We start from the raw sequence: 19,724 nt of genomic DNA on the forward strand, positions 1-19,724 counted from the left end.
TCTCGGCTGTCTTATTGTCTGTTGCCGAACTATGTGTTATTTTCAGAATTTTGTTTATTATTTCTTTATCCTTTTGTGACCCTAATTCCTGTTCTCATTTTTTTATATATGGCGGTATCTCCATCTGGCTGGCCGATATCAACAGCCCGTACAGACTTGAGATTGTACCCTTAGCTCTGTCTGCAATACAGAGTTGCTCTAACCCAGTGAGTTCATCTTTAGCTCTGATTGGCTGAGGCAGCCTTTCTATAAAATGTATCAGCTGGAGATATCGCCACCTATCGTTCACCATAAATCCCGTGTGTGCTAAATCTTCAAGTGAAATAAGTTTCCCTTTTTTAATTATATACTTTATTTGTGACCCTTCCTTTTTAATCCAATTCCCTCCTATCTCCCTTTTACCGGGGGGGGGGGGGGGGGGGATACTCATTGTCTTTTAAGACTATCAACGGTTAATTATAGTGTCCATTTAATCTTTTATATACCCTATCCCAAATCTTAAATGAAATCCGTGTCAACTCGTTTGTATTTGTGTCTAGTGCCCTATATTTAGGGGGGTTCCATATTATCTCACTAAGTTGTGTATATGTACATTCTAAATTCACCCACCTTTTTTCATCTTTTTTCTTCCTTACCCATTCGACAGTTCTTGACAGTACGGCAGCCTGGTAATTATATTGTAGATCAGGGACGGCCAATCCTCCTCTCCTTTTCTCTTGTTTTAATACCCTATGGGAGATCCTAGGCTTTTTATTATTCCATATATATTTACTCGTTAAAGATTTTAATTTTAAAAAGTAACTGGGGGGTATATTGATCGGCAACATCTGGAATTTATATAATATTTTAGGGAGGATAAACATTTTGATCACGTTTATTCGGCCCAGCCAAGATATAGATCCATTAGCTACCCTTCTGAGTTCAGTTTTGATTTCATTTAATAATGGAATATAATTTAAGGTACGCGCCAATTTTATTCCCAGATATTTCAATTCCTTTTCCCACTTAAATTTACATTTTCCCTGAATTAATTGTGCTTCTTGTTTGCTGACATTTATAGTAAGGATTTCCGATTTTATTTGATTAATTTTAAAATTTGATAATTTCCCATAATCGTCAAGGGCCTCAATTATTTTTAGCAATGAACTTTTGGGGTTACTAATATAAAATAATACGTCGTCCGCATATGCAGCAAGTTTATGCTCCTCCTGCCCCGCTATAATTCCTTTTATTTCTGGATTATTTCTAATGGTTGAGAGTAGAGGTTCCAATGAAAGCACGAAAAGGAGGGGCGAGAGTGGGCAGCCCTGTCTGGTCCCGTTTTCCATCTCAAAAGGAGGGGAGGGGAACCCGTTGATATTTACAGTCGCTGTGGGATGATGATACAATGTTTTAATCCACTTGGCCATCCTTGGACCAATACCCATTTTATCTATTGTCTGAAACATAAATCCCCAGTCAACCCTATCAAAGGCCTTTTGGGCGTCTGTTGACAATAATAAAGCCGGGGGTTCCGTCTCCTCCCTTTGAGATAGCAATAATAAGGTTCTAACCCCATTATCTTTTCCCTCCCTGCCGGGCACAAACCCCACCTGGTCCGGATGTACCAGTAAGTTCATTACTGTCTTCATTCTATTTGCCAGTACCTTGGCAAATAATTTGGTATCTGCATTTAATAATGATATTGGTCTAAAACTGGCACATCTGGTCTCATCTTTCCCTTCCTTTCGTATAAAGAAATCAAAATGACTGGAGGTTGGGACTTTAAATGAAGCAGGCAGGTGTAAAACATTTACATTTATTGGAAAATCAATGGTAAGTTGCATGAGGGTAGTCATGAGTACATCAAGAAGACCAATATATTCCATTCAATGGATAAACATACAGCAATAACAATTGACCACAAAAATACAAATCACATATTACAAGTGATCATTAGGTAAGTAAAACATATGGTTGGCATAAAACATGGCATATAGTAGCTCTATGCATTTCGTGGATTCATCCACTCTTCAGGAGCATGCACGTGGAAAACTGAATGCTGTAGTATAATAACAAATAATATCTGTAAGGTCTGGCCCTGTCACGGGAAATAAAGGTTGAAATAAAGTAATTAGAAGTAATATTGGCTAGGATAAACCCCCCCAAAAACCACTCTCAAAAGTACTTACATTGTCTGTATCTATGCAGTAGCAATGTGCCAAAATGAATCAGAATAACCCCATATGGGTATCACTGATGGGAGCTGAGGTGGTTAAGGCAGATCAGGACTGGACAAAGATGGTTTCCAAGAAAGGAAATTCCAAAGATTAATAAGGGTCAGCAGTGACCAAAGGTGCTAAAAGTGAAAGAAGGATTGTAAAATAAATTGGAGGGTCATATTATGTGATACAAAAGGTAATCTGTCCTAAACTTGGTAAAGGATAGGATAATGAGATGCTAATGAGTGTATAAGTAAGGTTAACTTAGTGAGAGTAGAAAGTTAGAATGATTGGAAAGGTAAAATACATGGGATATATAAAGAAAATAAAAACAACATTGAAGAAACCATATAAACCAAAATAGTTAGATGAAATGAAATAAAGGTGCAGGATAAATCAAATAGTGAAAAAGTAAGATCAAATTACCTAATAGACACTTCAGTGTTGAGTGCTCCGCAAGGTGTGCAGATACAAGGCTGGAACCACCATGTGAGTCAATCTGCCCCAGAAGACTTATAAGGGCTAGTCTGCTTGATAAGAGGAGATTAAGGGGGGATATGATCAACATGTACAAATATATAAGGGGTCCATATAATGAACTTGGTGTTGAGTTATTCACTTTACAGTCAACAAAGAGGACAAGGGGGCACTCTTTACGTCTAGAGGAAAAGAGATTTCATCTCCAAATACGGAAAGGTTTCTTCACAGTAAGCTGTGAAAATGTGGAATAGACTCCCTGCAGAGGTGGTTCTGGCCAGCTCAGTAGATTGCTTTAAGAAGGGCCTGGATTATTTCCTAAGTGTACATAATATAACTGGGTACTAACATTTATAGGTAATGTTGATCCGGGGAAAATCCGATTGCCTCTCAGGGGATCTGGAAGGAATTTTTTCCCCTGCTTTAGCAAATTGGATCGTGCTCTGCTGGGGTTTTTTGCCTTCCTCTGGATAAACTGTGGGTATAGAATTGGGTATATGGGATTGTATGATATTATTATATATATATATATATATATATATATATATATATAGTGAAGTTTGGGGATACTAGCTCCGCGGGATTAAGTGCATAAACCGTTATAAGGTGAAACCAAAATATATTTATTTATAATTAAATCAAAACTAAAGCTTTTCTTCAGCATATAAAAGACGTAAATTAAAGTCTGCTTATCTTCAGCACAAATAATACGAAAAGAAAAGCACCTACAGTTCTGTAGTCAGGTCTTCACCAAAAAGTTTTAGAGTCCTTGCAAAGATCTTTTTGCAGCCTCCAAAACAGCAAATACAACAACACAGCCAGACAGCTTCATCAGACAGGTGTTCATCTCCTTCTCCTCCTCACCACCACCTCTCTACTACTTCCTGTCTTATAGGCGGTCTGTCTTCCTGGAGGCCGTTAACCCCCTGTGGGCCGAATCCCTGTGGTCAGGGAGGGAGGCTCTTTCCCACCCAAATGTCACTTCAGAGCCTCCCAAATTCCGGGTCCCAACTATCTCTCTTAAAATATAGAGAGGACCGCGAGTCAGTCTTCTCCCGAAACTATCCCCGGAATTTGTCACCCATTTTTGGATGACCCCCTGAGGCCTACCATGATTCCCTTAAAAGGGACCACATCCCGAATATAGGCGCCACATAGCACCCGTCCAGGACCCAACCTTGGCGTCCTGTACAATATATATATTTTTTTTGTGGTTGAACTGGATGGACTTTCAACCTGACTAACTATGTAACTATGAAACATGCACCCCTTCACAGGCATACTATAGACACCCCCCAGGTACGAAAATTTAAAGGAATATTACACTTTTATTGTTTTACTTTAATCATAATTAAAATCGCTACTCCCGAAAAAAACTTAAGTTTTTAAAACTTTTTTTGCATTGATCCATGTCCCCAGGGGCAGGACTCAGGTCCTCAAACACTTTTTAGGACAGTAACTTGCATATTAGCCTTTAAAATTAGCACTTTAGATTTTGAATGTTCGAGTCCCATAGACTTTAATAGGGTTTTAAAGTTCACACGAAGTTTAGTTTAGTTTTCTGTTCGCAGGTTCTGGTGCGAACAGGGGGGTGTTCGGCTCATCCTTCCTTCCCGCACAGTGAAGGTGGAACTGCAGAGATGCAGGGCAGTGAGAGAGGATTTCATCTCCCTGCTCCCCTGCCCTCCGGCTTCCTGATTGGTCAGCAGCCCACTCGAACACTAAGCCGCCCAGCTGCCCCCCCCTCACCTGCCTGCGAGGTCACCCGCTGAACCACCCGCCTGGTCTCCTGCGGAACCGCCTGCCCTGTCACCCACGGAACCCACCTGTGGAACTGCCTGTCCGCGCTGTCACCTGCGGAGCCGCCCGCGCTGTCACCCGTGGAACTGCCCGCCCGTGCTGTCACCCGCAGAACCCACCCGTGTAATGACACCCGCGGAACCGCCCGCCCGCGCTGTCATCCACGGAGCCGCCCGCATTCAAGGCACCTAGCATTCTGTGAGGCTCCTACTGGGCCCAGCCACCTCCTGGCTGCCACTTGGCACAGCCTCCTCCTGGCTGCCACTGGTCAAGGCCTCCTCCTGTCTACCACTGGGCACAGCCTCCTCCTGGCTGAGCTCATCCTGTGTATAAAAAAGGGGACATAGTTGTATTTTTGGCTTCATCAATCACACACAATTTTCAGCTCATGACTGCAAATTGAATTTTAAACAAATAGAAAAGGCTATCATTTTGACCCCAGCATTTTTCTAGATTTTCACCAACATTTTAACAACATTTTTGGCCACTACTGTCTAGTGATATGTATACATAATAATTTTTGTGATTAAATCATTGATTTATAAGCAATTCAAACACTTTCGTTTACATCATTAATATTAGGAAATAAAAGGGGTGCTTGACCTCCCACAGGTTTCGGTTAGCCCGATATAGGTCAATAAAATGACTCAAAAACTCCTGCTCCTTAAAAGGGATTTATGAAAGACAATACAAAAGACAAAAACACCGTCAGTCCAAACTCTCAGTATCTTATCCCAATATAGCTCTCAATTTTGAAGCAGTATAGGCCACCATGTTGTGCCAAGTTTAAATCTTACCTTAGTTTAGGATGCTCACTACTTACATACGATTGTGTACTGGCTTTATATACACTGCATGTGTCAATCTCCGGCTGCGTCGCCCGCCCCTGGTGTTCTTTATGATGAATTTTCCTCACCCCTTCTCTCTTCTGTGCGCAGTGGGAGTATATAGATAAAGATGTCGGAGACATTATCTGGAACTAGTGTGGAGGAAAGCCCTGAGCCCCAAACATCCAGATCCAGGAGGAGATTGAAGGCCACCAACATGGACCAATTTGCGGGAGGACCAAATAATGTCCTAAGTTGTGACCACTCTGGAGCAGCAATTTGGGGTACGACGGTCTAAAGACCAATTGAGAAAGCTCTGGTCCGACCTTAAAATGAGGGAGCCAGATCAGTATTGAAGAATTAAGAAGGTGCTTAAAAAAAAGCAAGTACTTTTCGTGTGTTCTTATTATACTAATTAACTTTCATGTTGCTCCCTGTGCTTTTCGTTCATAAATATTGTTTGTTTACCAATACATACCTTGTTTACTAATATCGTTGGTTTGCCAATAAATATGATGCATTTAGTTAGTACAGGGTTATATCTACATTTTGGTCTTGATAATTTGTCTTATTAAAAGAAGTTTAGGATATTGTTGTGTAGATGTTTTTGAAATTAGAATGATTTTAAAACTTGATTCAGTGTAATGTAAGGAGAGGACACAGCAGCTGTTTACACATCTGGACTCAGGAGCACTAGTGTAGTGTGGGACACCAGAGAACATTTTTTAGGGTAACCCACACAGGGGCTCCAGGGGATACTTGAGGTGTCTCCATCTGTGAGACTTGGCCAAAAAAGGTAAGTATTGCGGTTTGGTTAAAAGGGAATTTGAATCATGACTTCAACTTGGATCTCTTCCCAAACAGACAATTGTACACCATTTCAAAGCAATGTTTCATATTCCTATTTCTGGACTCAAATATCTGTGTGCCAATTATACCTTTTGTTTCAGTCTCATAGGGGAGAAAAGACTCAGACAACAGGATCCCAGGGACCCTCGACCTCGCCTGCCTGAATGGCAAGTTAGCCCGAGCATGTGGAGGAAGGAAAGGTGGACGAAGGAGAGGTGGAGGATGTAGGCAAGATGTGCACCCCACCAGGTGAGTGTTTGACACCCCAGCTTCAGGTAATCTATGTATGCCTGCATTTTTCTCAATACATAATTTTTCATCAATTTTAGGTGATGTTCTGGTTATGGAAGGGGAAGCGGCCTACCCATTTACAAGCGACAGCGCACAGAGACTAATTGGACAGATCATGGCATGGAATGAGCACATTGATGAAATGTGCAATCACCTGGACATCATGCAGCAGGAAATGAAGAAGAACATGATCGATGTTTTGGGGAGAATCCAATCCCTTTTTCCCTAAAACACAAATCGATCATGTTCTTCATTTCCTTTTTAAATGAGAACATTGTTATTTTTGTATAGTTTTAAATGCCAAATTTTGAAGATGCACACGGTGTGTCAACATGTGCTATCTGCCATCAGGGGATCTCAATGTACAGGTTTTGTGTTTACAACCCCTTCCTCATAATTCTAGTAGGTGAGAGGAAGGGATTGCACCCACAAAACACGTCCATTGATCCCCCATGATGGAAGATAGCACATGTTGACATTGCCCTTTTGGACTCCCAATTTGTGTGCATCTTCAAAATTTGGCTTTTACATGGGTGACATCACCTGCAAGTTTTACATGTTGAACTTTGTAAGTTCCAGAGTTGGGTATGTTAGTTTTTTAACAAATCCCTGTTTTAAAATACAAATTAAATAATAATAATAATAATAATGCAGAAAATACAAATAAAATATAAAAAAATATTGTGGCAAACAAAAAAAAACATTTTTTTTATACTGAGTAAAAAAAATATACGGGAAAACACCCAAAAAAATAAATAAAAAAAATAACGTTTTAAAACTAAACACACTTTTGAATGCGCACACAGTAAAAATTTTAAAAGACAACAATGTGTGTGGCTTCTTCTTTCAATACTCAATATCAGTTTTGGAATTCATTTTGTCTTTACAGTGACAAAGGGGCTTATTTACTAAAGGGAAACTACAAGTGCACTAGGAGAACCTAGGAGACAGCCAAAAAGAAAAGCAAACAAGAAAAAAAAACTTGAGATTTTATCATAAAAGATTTTTTATTAATTGAAAGGTTAAATATGTTCTGGCATTGCAATGGCCCCCTTACCATAAAAATAATTGACATATCTGTCGCGCACTTGATGGGCGGTTTGTGGGGGCAAGACATTACGGCCAATATCCAGGCTTGTGAGTACAGATTCTGCACTAAGTCCAGCCTCAGGCCCAACTGAAGTGATATATGTTTGGGAATGTTTTCTTAAAAATATGGAGTATGCAACAGCACAGGATTATATGATTGATTTTATAGTCCGCCATATTGATGGCTGAGAGAAACAAATGGAACTAGCTGGCCATTATCCCAAAGGTATTCTCCACAAAGCTTCTCGCTCTGGCCAGCCGGTAATTAAAAATCCTCCTCTCCGGGGTGAGAGTCCTTTGGGGGAACAGCCTCATCTGGTGCTCGCCCAGACCGAAGGCTTCATCTGCGATGAATACAAAGGGGACTCCCTCAACGTTCTCGGCATCAGGTGGCAATCCCAGGCCACCAGTCTGGAGACGCTGGCAGAACTCCGTCTGGGAGAAGACTCCTCCATCCGACATCCAGCCGTTGTTACCCATGGTTGTTACCCATGTCCACGTACATAAAATCATATTGTGTCGAAACCACTGCCAATACTGTCAATACTACACTATGGAACCCCTTGTAATTGAAATAGTAAGACCCCAAATGGGGCGGTGGCTCAATGTGAACTTACTTCCCATCAATCGCCCCTGCACAGTTGGGAAGGTCCCAATGGTCATCAAACTGGGAGGCCACAGTCTGCCATTCCTGTGGCGTGGAAGGAAACTGTGGAGTCAAACAAGAAAAAAAAAATTATACGTACTTTGAAGCAGATTACACAAAAACTTTCTTGCAGAACAGCAGTATAACATTTGTTAGAAGTAGTATTTAAAAAAATAAAAAATATAAGGCTCGCTTATAAGATTCTTCACCCCCTCTGATGGCCCATTGATAAAATTGTATGGGGGGGGGGGATGAGGGAGGGTTCTAAATTAATTTTAGACCACACATTACATTTGGAGACATTTGAGGGGGTAGGGGAGGGTTCTAAATTAATGTAAGACCACACATTACATTTGGAGACATTTGAGGGGGTGATTCGGGGAAAGCAGTACAATGGAGCTGACAATATATATTGTTAAATGGACTAGGCTATAGGTGTATATGGGCCCAGGATTGCATGCTGGGGAGGTTAGTGAAGGCAAATATGCATGTAGGCCAAAAAAGGAGTTTAAAAAATAAAATCATGCATGCATAAAGATAAAGGGAACATTCACAGCATATTCCAATCTTGGTAATTAGGTAATAACGAAATTAATACAAGACATTAGGAAACATTAAATACATATAATGTAATGTTAAAGGATAAAACTTACCTTAATATAGTCCTGCAGGACCTGAATAATGGCAGAACAGGTCTCTGGGATAATGATCCCCAGAGCCTGGGGGGAGATGCCTGTCATGAACTTGAGGTCCTGAATGCTTCTCCCAGTTGCCAAGTACCGCAACGTGGCAACTAGCCTCTGCTCTGGAGTGATGGCTTGCTGCATGCAGGTATGCTGCCTGCTGATATAAGGGGTCAGCAAAGCCAGCAGATGATGAAAAACGGGGTCCATCATTCTAAGATAATTCCTGAAATCCTTAGGATTATTCTCATGGATCTCACGAAGCAAAGGCATATGCGAGAATTGGTCACACTGGCGCAGCCAATTCTTCGTCCATGAACTTCTCCTCACCCCGTTCATGGACTGGGCTTGGGTCAAAGTATTAACCCCAACACCAAGCCCCCATATAGCATGAACTTGAGAATGAGTATGTCCAGGCACCATGACTTCAAAGCGGTTGGCTGGTCAAACAAACTTAAACGAACGCACTGAAGAACAGCAAGATCTTTGAAGAGCGACCTGAAGAACAGGAACGAGCAGACCAGAATGCCCTGATATACAGATAGGAACTGACCCACACGCACTGAAAACCAGATACAGACCCACAAGCACAAACTGAACCGCAGAAAACGATCGAAATAAGCTGAAGTCTGAAAAGCAAGAATCGTCTCTCTAACCAAACTTCTACTAACACGAGATAAACACGAGATTAGCAGAAGGAGCCCAAAGGGTGGCGTACTGGCGCTTGAACTTCCTTTTTCTAGTCCCGTCGTACATGCTGTATGTCACGGAGTTTAGAAACCGGCAGACTTTTGGAGTGATCGTGAGTGGGCAAGTCGATTCATTTGAAATTCCGGCGGACCTCCACTGCAAAGTCCGTCGAAAAGACTGTTGGACCTAGTCCGTCAAAAAGTCTGATCGTGTGTACGCGGCATTAGGGGTAAAGTTAGAGTTAGGGGTAATTTTAAGGGTTAGAACACTAACCCTAACAATTACTACTAACATTAACAATTACTACTAACCATAACTTGAATCCTAAACCTAACTCTAACCATAACATTTAACCGTAATGCCGCATACACACAACCGTTTTTCCCGTCAGAATAAACTCTGACGGTTTTTCCGACGGAGTTCCTCTGAAACGGTCTTGCCTATACACGATCACACCAAAGTCTGATCGTCTAGAATGCGGTGATGTACAACGTGTATGACGGGACTAGAAAAAGGGAAGTTCAATAGCCAGGAGCGAATAGCTGCCCATGCATAGTTTTTGTTCTGTCAGAAAAGCATACAGACGGACGGTTTTCCCGATAGGAATTGATTCTGTCGGAAAGATTTAAAACATGTTCTATTTCTAGGTCCCTCAGAATTTTTGAAAAAAAAGGTTATATGAGGCATACACACGATCGGAATATCCGATGAAAAGATTTCGTCTGACTTTTTCTGCCAGAAAGTCCGACCGTGTGTACACGACATAATGCTTAACCCTATCCGTAGCCCTTAACCCTAGCATATTTACATAGTTGCATAGTTGGTAAGGTTGACTAAAGACACAAGTCCATCCAGTTCAATCTGTGCTGGTGTATGTATTATGCCTCTACCACTTCCCATATCCCTGTATATTGCACTCACTAAAATGCCCATCTAAAAGTTTTTTTTTTAACTATTGATGCTTCCCACTGACACCACTGATTGTGGAAGGGAGTTCCACATCCTTACCGGTCTAACAGTAAAGAATCCCCTATACCAGTGATGGCGAACCTTGGCACCCCAGATGTTTTGGAACTACATTTCCCATGATGCTCATCTACACTGCAGAGTGCATGAGCATCATGGGAAATGTAGTTCCAAAACATCTGGAGTGCCAAGGTTCGCCATCACTGCCCTATACAGTTTAAGGTTAAACTGCTTCTCCTCTAATTTCATGGAGTGGCCCCATGTCTTCTTAACCGCTTCAGCCCTGGAAGATTTGGCTGCTGAATGACCAGGCCATATTTTGCTATTCGGCACTGCGTCGCTTTAACTGACAATTGCGCAGTCGAGCGATGCTACACCTAAACAAAATTTTTTCCCACAAATAGAGCTTTCTTTTGGTGGTATCTTATCAGCTCTGCGTTTTTTACTTTTTGTGCTATAAACAAAAAAAAAAAAAGTGTGTCAATTTAAAAAAAAACAAAAAAAACAAAAACAAAAAAAAAGCACAATATTTTGTACATTTTGCTATAATAAATACCCCCATTTTTTTTTTTTAAAGCTAATTTTTTCTCAGTTTAGGCCGATATGTATTCTACTTTTTTTTTTACCAAAAATATTGAAATAAGCGTATATTGATTGGTTTGCGCACAAGTAGAGTAGTAAAGGAGCCGACGTATCGCTACGACGGCTTGTGGGATCGTGCCGACTTGCCGCCCTATAATGACAGTGGCTGGTTGGCAAGCAGTTAAAGTGGTTCTAATGTCAGAAGGTTTTTTTTTACTTTAATGCATTTAGATAAAAAAAAAAAAAACTTCTGTGTGCAACAGCTCCCCTCAGCCCTCTTAATACTTTCCTGAGCCAAATCTTGATCCAGCTATGTTGCACGAGAGTCTCGGCTGTCTGGAGACTCTCCCTTCTCATTGTCTGAAACAGCAGCCAGGTACTATTGGCTCCCCCTGCTGTCATTTAAAGTCATTGAGCCAATCAGGAGAAAGAGTGAGCGGGGCAGAGCTGCAGCTCCATGTCTGAATGGACCCAGAGAGAAGCTGCTTGCTGTGGGGGCACTCGGTAGGAGGGAGGGGCCCGAGAAGTGGCAGATCAGGGCTGCTCTTTGCAAAACCACTGCACAGAGCAGGCAAGTACACCATGTTTGTTATTTGTAACCCCCCAAAAAAGAAACTATCACTTTACAAGCCCTGAAGCTGAGTAGTTTTCTTCCTACACCGTGATCACCATTGAGATATTTGTATATTGCTCTCATATCTCAGAGGTCCTCCAGTCCCCTTTTAGCTTTTTTGTCCTTCTCTGGACTATCTCCAGTTCCAGCACATCCCTCCTGAGGACTGATGACCAGAACTGGACGGAATACCCCAGATGTGTCCAAATCAGAGTTTTATAAAGTGACAGGATTATAGTTTTATCCAGGGCTAGTTTTAAGGAAGGGCAAAAGGGGCAGCAGCCCTGGGCCCCGTCATTGTTTTGGGGCCCAAAGCAGCTGACTCATACTTGGGAACTATCCTAGTTTAAATTCCCTTGAAGTTTTAGTCCTGTGCTGTGTCCCGATATCTCAGTGTGAAGTTCTGCCCTATTGTCATGTACAGATGACTCACCTGCAGACCCTGTGTTTACATGTAAATAGCAACAGCATTAATATGTTAATAACATTGGACCTTCTACACTGATATGTAAATAGAGGCAGCATTCATATGTATATCATGCCTCCCTGAGTAAAGTCTAGCAACCAATCAGTGAGCAGTACCAAAGTGCAGTAACCTCTAGCAACCAATCAGTGAGTATTGATATACAGTAATCTCTAGCAACCAATTAACAAGCAGAAGTCACATTCTGTAACCTTTAGCAACTAAATCAGTGATCCATAATGTGTGCTTTGTCCTCTAGCAGCCAGTCAGTGAGTGGTAATGATATGTTGTAACCTCTAGCAACCAATCGCAATCACTGCCTGATCTGATTTAGTAATCATATTTTGAGTCTAGCTGCTATTGTATGTCTCAGAGCAAGTGGAGCACAACATTTTATGGGGGGGGGGGGGGGCAAGAAAATGCCTGCCCAAGGTCCAATCAATAGTAAAGATGGACCTGGTTTTATCTCTGGAGTAAATCCCTTTTTTTAATGCATGATAATATTCTTCTAGTATTCTGTTGGCTTTGCTTGAAGAAGCTTGACATTGAATACCGTTGATAAGCCTGTTGTCTACAAGGACCCCCAGATCTCTTTCCATCTTGGAATCCCCCATTGGCTCTCCACCTAGGGAATAATTTGCATGCACATGAGACTTTGGATGCATAAAGATGCCTGCACTACTTTAATGGGACTTTCATGTGGCTTTGATGCTACTTGAGTGCCAGGGAGTGTAAAGTCGCATGCCATGAAGAGAACTGCCATACTTTCCCATTATCCCCAAAAAACTCTGCAAAATGCAAAAGAAGCATCAAAAACACGTTTGAAAACAGAAAAGGCAACACAAAACACGCTGGAAAAAACACATCAAACGGAACCTGCCTAGATGTGAACCTAGCCTTAATGTGTATATGTGGAAGTTGCTTTTTGCCCTATTGCTGCTGACCAGCTTCGCAACTTAAATTAAGGAGCAAGCCTAAGTTAATACATTCTGTGAACTTCACACTTTTGGCATCTTGCAATGCTAAACGTTCAAATCTGGAGGCTGTCCAATGTTCCACTGCCGCCGATAAGCTTTGCATGTGCTTTGCAATTCATACACCATTTTCCTGCATGCATGCAAAGGCTCCTTTTTCTTTCATTTACCTTCTGCTTGGAATGTTTACTTGGAGAACTCAATACGTTGGAATTGCTGAGTGCGTACAACATCCGGTTGGAACTCGGTGCACTATTCTGATATACTGTTACTTCATTACAATTTGTCTAGACTCTCACTACTGGTGGCTAAGGATGAGCTCCGGCGTGTTTGCATGCTCCACGTGCAGAGACCGCCAGGAAGTCGGCGCAGCACTGTGATGAGCCGAACACCCCCCGGTTTGATTCGCACTATAACATCCAAAAAAGTTTGTGCGGACACTAGGGTTGCCACCTCATCCCTTTAAAACCGAACACATATTAATTGCACAGTTTCTGTGGCTGATTAAGGTGATAATTAAACTCACTTGATGCCTTATCTGCATGAAATTAGCCTCAGAACCTGTGTAATTCATATGTGTTTGGGTTTAAAGGGATGAGGTGGCAACTATAGCGGACACCGTTAAAGTCTATGGGACATGAACATGAAAATTCAAAAGTGCTAATTTTAAAGGCTTATCTGCAAGTTTTTGCCCTAAACATTGTTTTGGGACCTGGGTCCTGCCCCAGGGGACATGTATCAATGCAACAAAAAGTTTTAAAAACAGATTTTTTTTGGAAGCAGTGATATTAAGAATGCTTAAAGTGAAACAATAAAAATGAAATATTCCTTTAAATATTGTGCCTGGGGGTGTCTATTGTATGCCTGTAAAGTGGTGCATTTTTCCTGTGTTTAGAACAATACCACAGCAAAATGACATTTCTAAAGGGGAAAAAAAGCCATTTAAAATTTCTTGCAGCTGTAATATATTGTTGGGTACCGTAATATACATAACAATAATTGAGAAAAATGGCATGGGTCCCCCCTCCCAGCCCATTACAATGCTCCTTGGGTCTGGTATGAATATTAAGGGGAACCCTGCACCCAAATCTTTTTTTTTAAATGGCATGGGTGGGACCCCAGGCACTATATGCTCTGAACAGAAGTGTATATATAATATACTGCCTGCCCTAAATACTCTGCAGAAAATTTGGCCCTAGGTGTTGGTGGTACCAGAATGCTGTAACCTCTCACAATTACTCTTGTGAGCAGGAACAGGCCCTGCTGTTACATATTATATCAAGAATTGTAATTGCATGCTCCTGTTAAACAGGGGCAGAAAAATTGGGCCTTAGGCAGTGGTGGTGCCACAACACTCTAACCCCTCACAGTTACACTTGTTGGTCACAGGAACGGGACCTGCTGTGAAATATTTGATCAAAAATTGTAATTACATACTCCTGTTAAACAGGGGCAGAAAAATTGGGCCTAAGGCTGGATTCACATCTATACTGTTTTAGGGCTTTTTGCATTTTGCAGATTTGCAACGTGTTCCATAGGAAACCATGTTAAATGGACTGTAGTGCAAATATGCAAAAAGCACTAAAACTGCATAGGTGTGAATCCGGCCTTAGTCAGTGTTGGTGGTGCCCTAAACCAAAAATATTGTTTGAAGCTAGCATCATGCCACCTTCTCCAACGCTCTTTCTCTGACTGACCGAAGCCTCAGCAACATGTTGTCCAGCACCTTGAAATGGTAACCTCCCAGGGTCTGGAAACACATTGCACAAATCTTTCTTCATGGCCTCCTGAATATGTTTTATCCTCTGCTTCCTCTGCGAAGGCAGGATAAGTTCTGCAACCTTACCCTTGTAACGTGGATCAAGAAGGGTTGCCAGCCAGTAATGATCCCTTTCCTTGATACCACGAATCCTAGGTCCTTTCGCAGGCTTTGTAGAATCAGGGAGGCCATGCAGCATAAGTTTGCAGTTGCATTTGATTGTGATTCCTCTGGGCCACGGAGATGAAGTTGTCAGGAACTACCACCTCCCAGCCACGTACAACTCCTTGGGTTTCTGGCGACTGAAAACCATCCCTTAAAGACTGCTGCTGAATGTTATCCTCTACATCCACGCTGACACAATCCTCCTCCTCTTCTTCCTGGGTGTTTGACAAGCCCACAGGAATGCTATCTGGATAAAGGGGGCCTTGAGAGGTAAGGAAGTCCTACTCTTCCTCCTGCTGTTCTGCCTCAAGTGCCCTGTCCATTTTTCCACAAAGCGTGCACTCCAACAGGAAGACAAGAGGGACAGTATCACTGATGCATGCATTGTCACTGCTCGCCATCCTCGTGGCCTCCTCAAATGGTGACAGGACAGTGCATGCATCCTTGATCAGTAGCCACTGGCATGGAGAAAAAAGCCAAGCTCCCCTGACCCTGTCCTGGTGCAATTCTCACACAGGTACTCATTGATGGCCCTCTGCTACGAGTGCAGACACTGCAGCATCGCCAACGTTCAGTTCCACCTGGTGGGCATGTCACAAATGAGGTGGTTGGTGGGCAGGTTGCATTCCCTTTGAATGTCAGCCAGCCGAGCACTGACATTTTACGACTGGCAGAAATGAACACAGACTTTCCTGGCCTGCCTCAGGAGATCCTGTAAGCCTGCGTACCTGCTCAGGAACCGCTACACCACCAAATTCAGGATGTGTGCCAAACATGGGACATGAGTCAAGTGTCCTTGTCAGAGGGCAGAGAGAAAGTCGGTGCCATTGTCGCATACAACCATTCCTGGCTGAAGCTGGCGTGGTGTCAACCACCTCTGAGCCTGCCCCTGCAGAGCTGACATAATCTCTGCCCCAGTGTGCTTGCGTAGGCCCTTGACCACTTACGGAGCACCGCTGGTTCAGAGAAGAAATCGGCAGAAGGAGGAGGGAGGAGGGGGTGGAGGAGAGGGTTGTGGCAGAATGACCACTAGCATTTTGGAGGCATTGTGGCGGAACAAGCTCCAATAATACTGAACCCTGTTTTGCATCCTTCCCAGCTGCCAGCAGAGTTACCGAGTGTGCTGTGAAGGAAAGGTAACTTCCCTGCCCATGCCCGCTAGTCAGCGGTAATATGCATCATACTGCTGGCCGCCCTGTCCAAAGGGGCCAAAACATCACCTTCCACATGCCAGTGGAGTGCTGGAATGGCCTTCCGTGAAATTAAATGGTGTTTAAGAACCTGCCACTGAGGTACAGCACATTCCACAAATTCACGAAAGGGGGCAAAGTCTACCAGCTGAAAAGGCAGCAGTTGCAGTGCTAGCAATTTAGACAAGCTAGCATTCAGACACTGAGCATGTGGATGGCTGGGACCGAATTTCTTTTTACGGTTTAGCAACTGGGTTAGGGAAATTTGCCTGTTAAAATCAGATGGAAGTGTGCTAATAGCAGATTGGCTGCAAGTACTTGGGACACCTATTGCTATACCTTCATTAGTGGGGTTGGAGATCCCAGATGAGGAGCAAGGAGAACTCCGTCTTTTTTCTTTGATGTGGGTCTTTCAAGTGCTGTTGCCAACGGACTGCATGGGAAGTCGTCATATGTCTCATCAAGCATGTGGTGCCCAAGCGGCTGCTGTTCTGGCCACGCTTGATCTGCTTCAGACACAGGTTGCAAACAGCAACGGTGCAATCTGCTGCACACGTGTCAAAAAAGGCCCACACCAAGGAGCTCTGTGATGTGATTCAGTAGGGTGGCTGCCTTTAAGCTGCCCCCTAGAGGACATCCGGCCCCGTTGGAGTTGTGCCTCCTCTCTTTTATGAGGCACCCAAGTACAGTCAGTGACCTCATCATCCCCTCCCTTCTTGTCACTGGAGCAAACTTGGCAGTATGTTGTGACTGGGGGAACATGACTGCCAGTTTCTTGTCCTCCTTGGGCACCCCCTTTCTCTAGGCTCGCATTCATCCCTTCCTCAACCTGGGAACCAACATCGGAGCCTTCTAAATGCTGTGCATCCTCCATTAGCATGTACCCGACACTGTGGTCGAATAGTTCGGGGGAGTCCTCCATGCATGATGGTGGGGCTACGGAAGGAGTGACCGTGGACAAGGAGTCGGTGGAATAGGCCGCTTTGGCAGCTGCATTGGAACGCAAACTACCATGAACCTGGGTGATGGAGGATGAGGACGGCTTTGTTATCCACTCCATCAACTCTTCTGCATGCTCTGGCTCAATAACACGGCCAGAAGCAAAAAAAAAAAAGGACAAACGTGCCCCATGGCCACCTGCGGAGGATGCGCCATGTCAATGACCAGCACTGTTGACTGTAGACACAGAAGGGGTTATTTACGAAAGACAAATTCACTTTGCACTACAAGTAGTAGCAACTGCAGATATATGCTACACTGGATGCTGCAGAGTAATATATATATATATATATATATATATAGTTTGGGGGTTCTAAGTAATTTTCTAGCAAAAAATACAGATTTTATTTTATTGTTCTGCCTAGCAACAGTGACACTGATCTCTGCTCCCTGTGATTCGAGCAGAGATCAGTATCTGTAAAACACAGCTACGCCCCCCTAGGACACACTTAACCCCCTACACTGCCACCTAATGGTTAACCCCTTCACTGCCAGTGTCATTTACACAGGAATCAGTGCATTTGTATAGCACTGATTGCTGTATAAATGACAATGGTCCCAAAAATGTGTCAAAAATGTCCGATGTGTCCGCCATAATGTCGCAGTCACAATAAAAATCGCTGATCGCCGCCATTACTAGTAAGAAAAAAAATATTAATAAAAATGCAATAAAACTAGCCCCTATTTTGTAAATGCTATAACTTTTGCGCAAACCAATCAATAATCGCTTATTGCGATTTTATTTATTTATTTTTTTATTTTAACAAAAATATGTAGAAGAATACGTATCGGCCTAAACGGAGGAAAAAAAAATATATAGCAAAAAGTAAAAAATAATGTGTTTTTTTCAAAATTGTTACTCTTTTTCTTTTGTTTATACCGCAAAAAATAAGTGCCGAATTGCTAAAGTTGTCTGGTCTTTTGCCAGCAAAATGGTCCGGGGCTTAAGTGGTTAAAACATACAAGTTAGAAGTCTTAAAACAATTACCAACAATTACCAACACATCTGACAATGTCAAAGCATATCATCATCTACCAATTTATATTATCGGTCTTCAAATAGAATTGGCAAATGAGTTAATGTGTCCTTGTCAAAGGAGATCACTGTAGATAGGACAACGTGTTTCGCAGCACTACCCACTTCATCAGAACAATGGATCTCAGACACATTGAACAAAAAATACACATTAGAAAAACCAACAAACCAAATTCTATCAATCAGAAATGCTAACAGGGTTATACAATGATTATCAAACAAATATCCTTAGCCCACCCTGTTTTTATCTTTGAAAGTGAGAGTAAAGAAAATCACAAATTTTGGGTTGAGTTTAAATGCTCTATTCAAAGTGAAAAAAAAGTGTTGCCTATAGTTTTACTTTAATGATTTATATTCTTTTATCTGCTCTTCTTACAGCTCAGCTATTGTATTCTACAGTCATGATGAAAGTAATAAGGATATGTACTATTTTGCTGATAATAGCAGTGTTGGCCATTATTAGTTGGACTAATTATAGTCAAGAAAAATTCTATATAGGGAATTTCCTTATTTTGAAAGACTCTGAATTAGTAACAATAGACAATGCTAATGGAATGTCAAGTTCTTTTAGTGAAAACACCATTCTAAGAGAAGGAAATGGAATCTTATTTGTGGAGACCACGGACAGAATGAATCCACCATCCCTGGTACTCTGTGCTATTGAATCAGCTGCACGAGTCTACCCTGACCGACCGGTGGTCTTCTTCATGAAAGGACTGGAGGACATTACTACAGAGGAAGATGAGAAGAGAGCAAGACAACAATTTCCAACCCTGTCATCTTATAGCAATGTTTATCTCTTCCCTCTCAGAATGGATCAATTATTTAATAACACACCTCTTAAGCCGTGGTTTGATAAGGTACGTTACAGATCAAGTGGGGGTACTTTTGGGCAAAGTTGTTACATAAAAAATATTTGGGAAAGCTGGATAATATTACTCAATATTACAGCCTTTTTTGTGTGTGACCTTCCTTTCTTCTTACAAATCTTCTCACTCTCCCTATTTCCTTCTAGGAATCTAAGTCTAATATTTTCTACTCTTTACTTGAATTTTCTATTTTACCATCCCCCTTCCTTTTCATGTTTTTTTTTTTCCTCTCGCTCATCTTTATGTTGGTGACGATGATATATACTATATAAGAGGGGACCACAACCCACTGGGTCTATTTTATAGCCTAGGGGTGGTTTCTCCCATCTTTCCTCACACTTACTCATGCTTAGGCCTCTTTCACACCGACGTCCCGTTCAGGCCCGCCTGTCAGTTTCTTAGGCGGACCTGAACGGGTGCTCCATAGAGGTCTATGGAGCGTCGGATGTCAGCGGTGACATGTCCGCTGACATCCGACCCGCTCCGATCCGAAAAAGTGTAACGGAGGAAAAAGCTATTTTTCCATCCGTCTGCGGATCGGATCGGATGACGACG

The 19,724-nt window shown here is 42.3% G+C and overlaps 1 long non-coding RNA gene and 1 pseudogene across 1 annotated transcript in view; one reads left to right on the plus strand and one right to left on the minus strand.

Annotated features, from left to right (window-relative positions):
- Positions 1-19,724, minus strand: part of LOC143990333 (uncharacterized) — a 147,195-nt gene that overhangs the window by 49,377 nt on the left and 78,094 nt on the right. The gene's annotated exons all lie outside the window — the stretch shown is intronic.
- LOC143990331 (alpha-1,4-N-acetylglucosaminyltransferase-like) overlaps positions 18,702-19,724 on the plus strand; it is a 7,071-nt pseudogene continuing 6,048 nt past the window's right edge.

Source organism: Lithobates pipiens, unplaced genomic scaffold (genome assembly GCF_037356315.1).
Source record: "Lithobates pipiens isolate NorthernLeopardFrog02 unplaced genomic scaffold, aLitPip1_a1.2 Scaffold_18, whole genome shotgun sequence".
In the NCBI taxonomy this organism is placed as follows: Eukaryota; Metazoa; Chordata; class Amphibia; order Anura; family Ranidae; genus Lithobates; species Lithobates pipiens.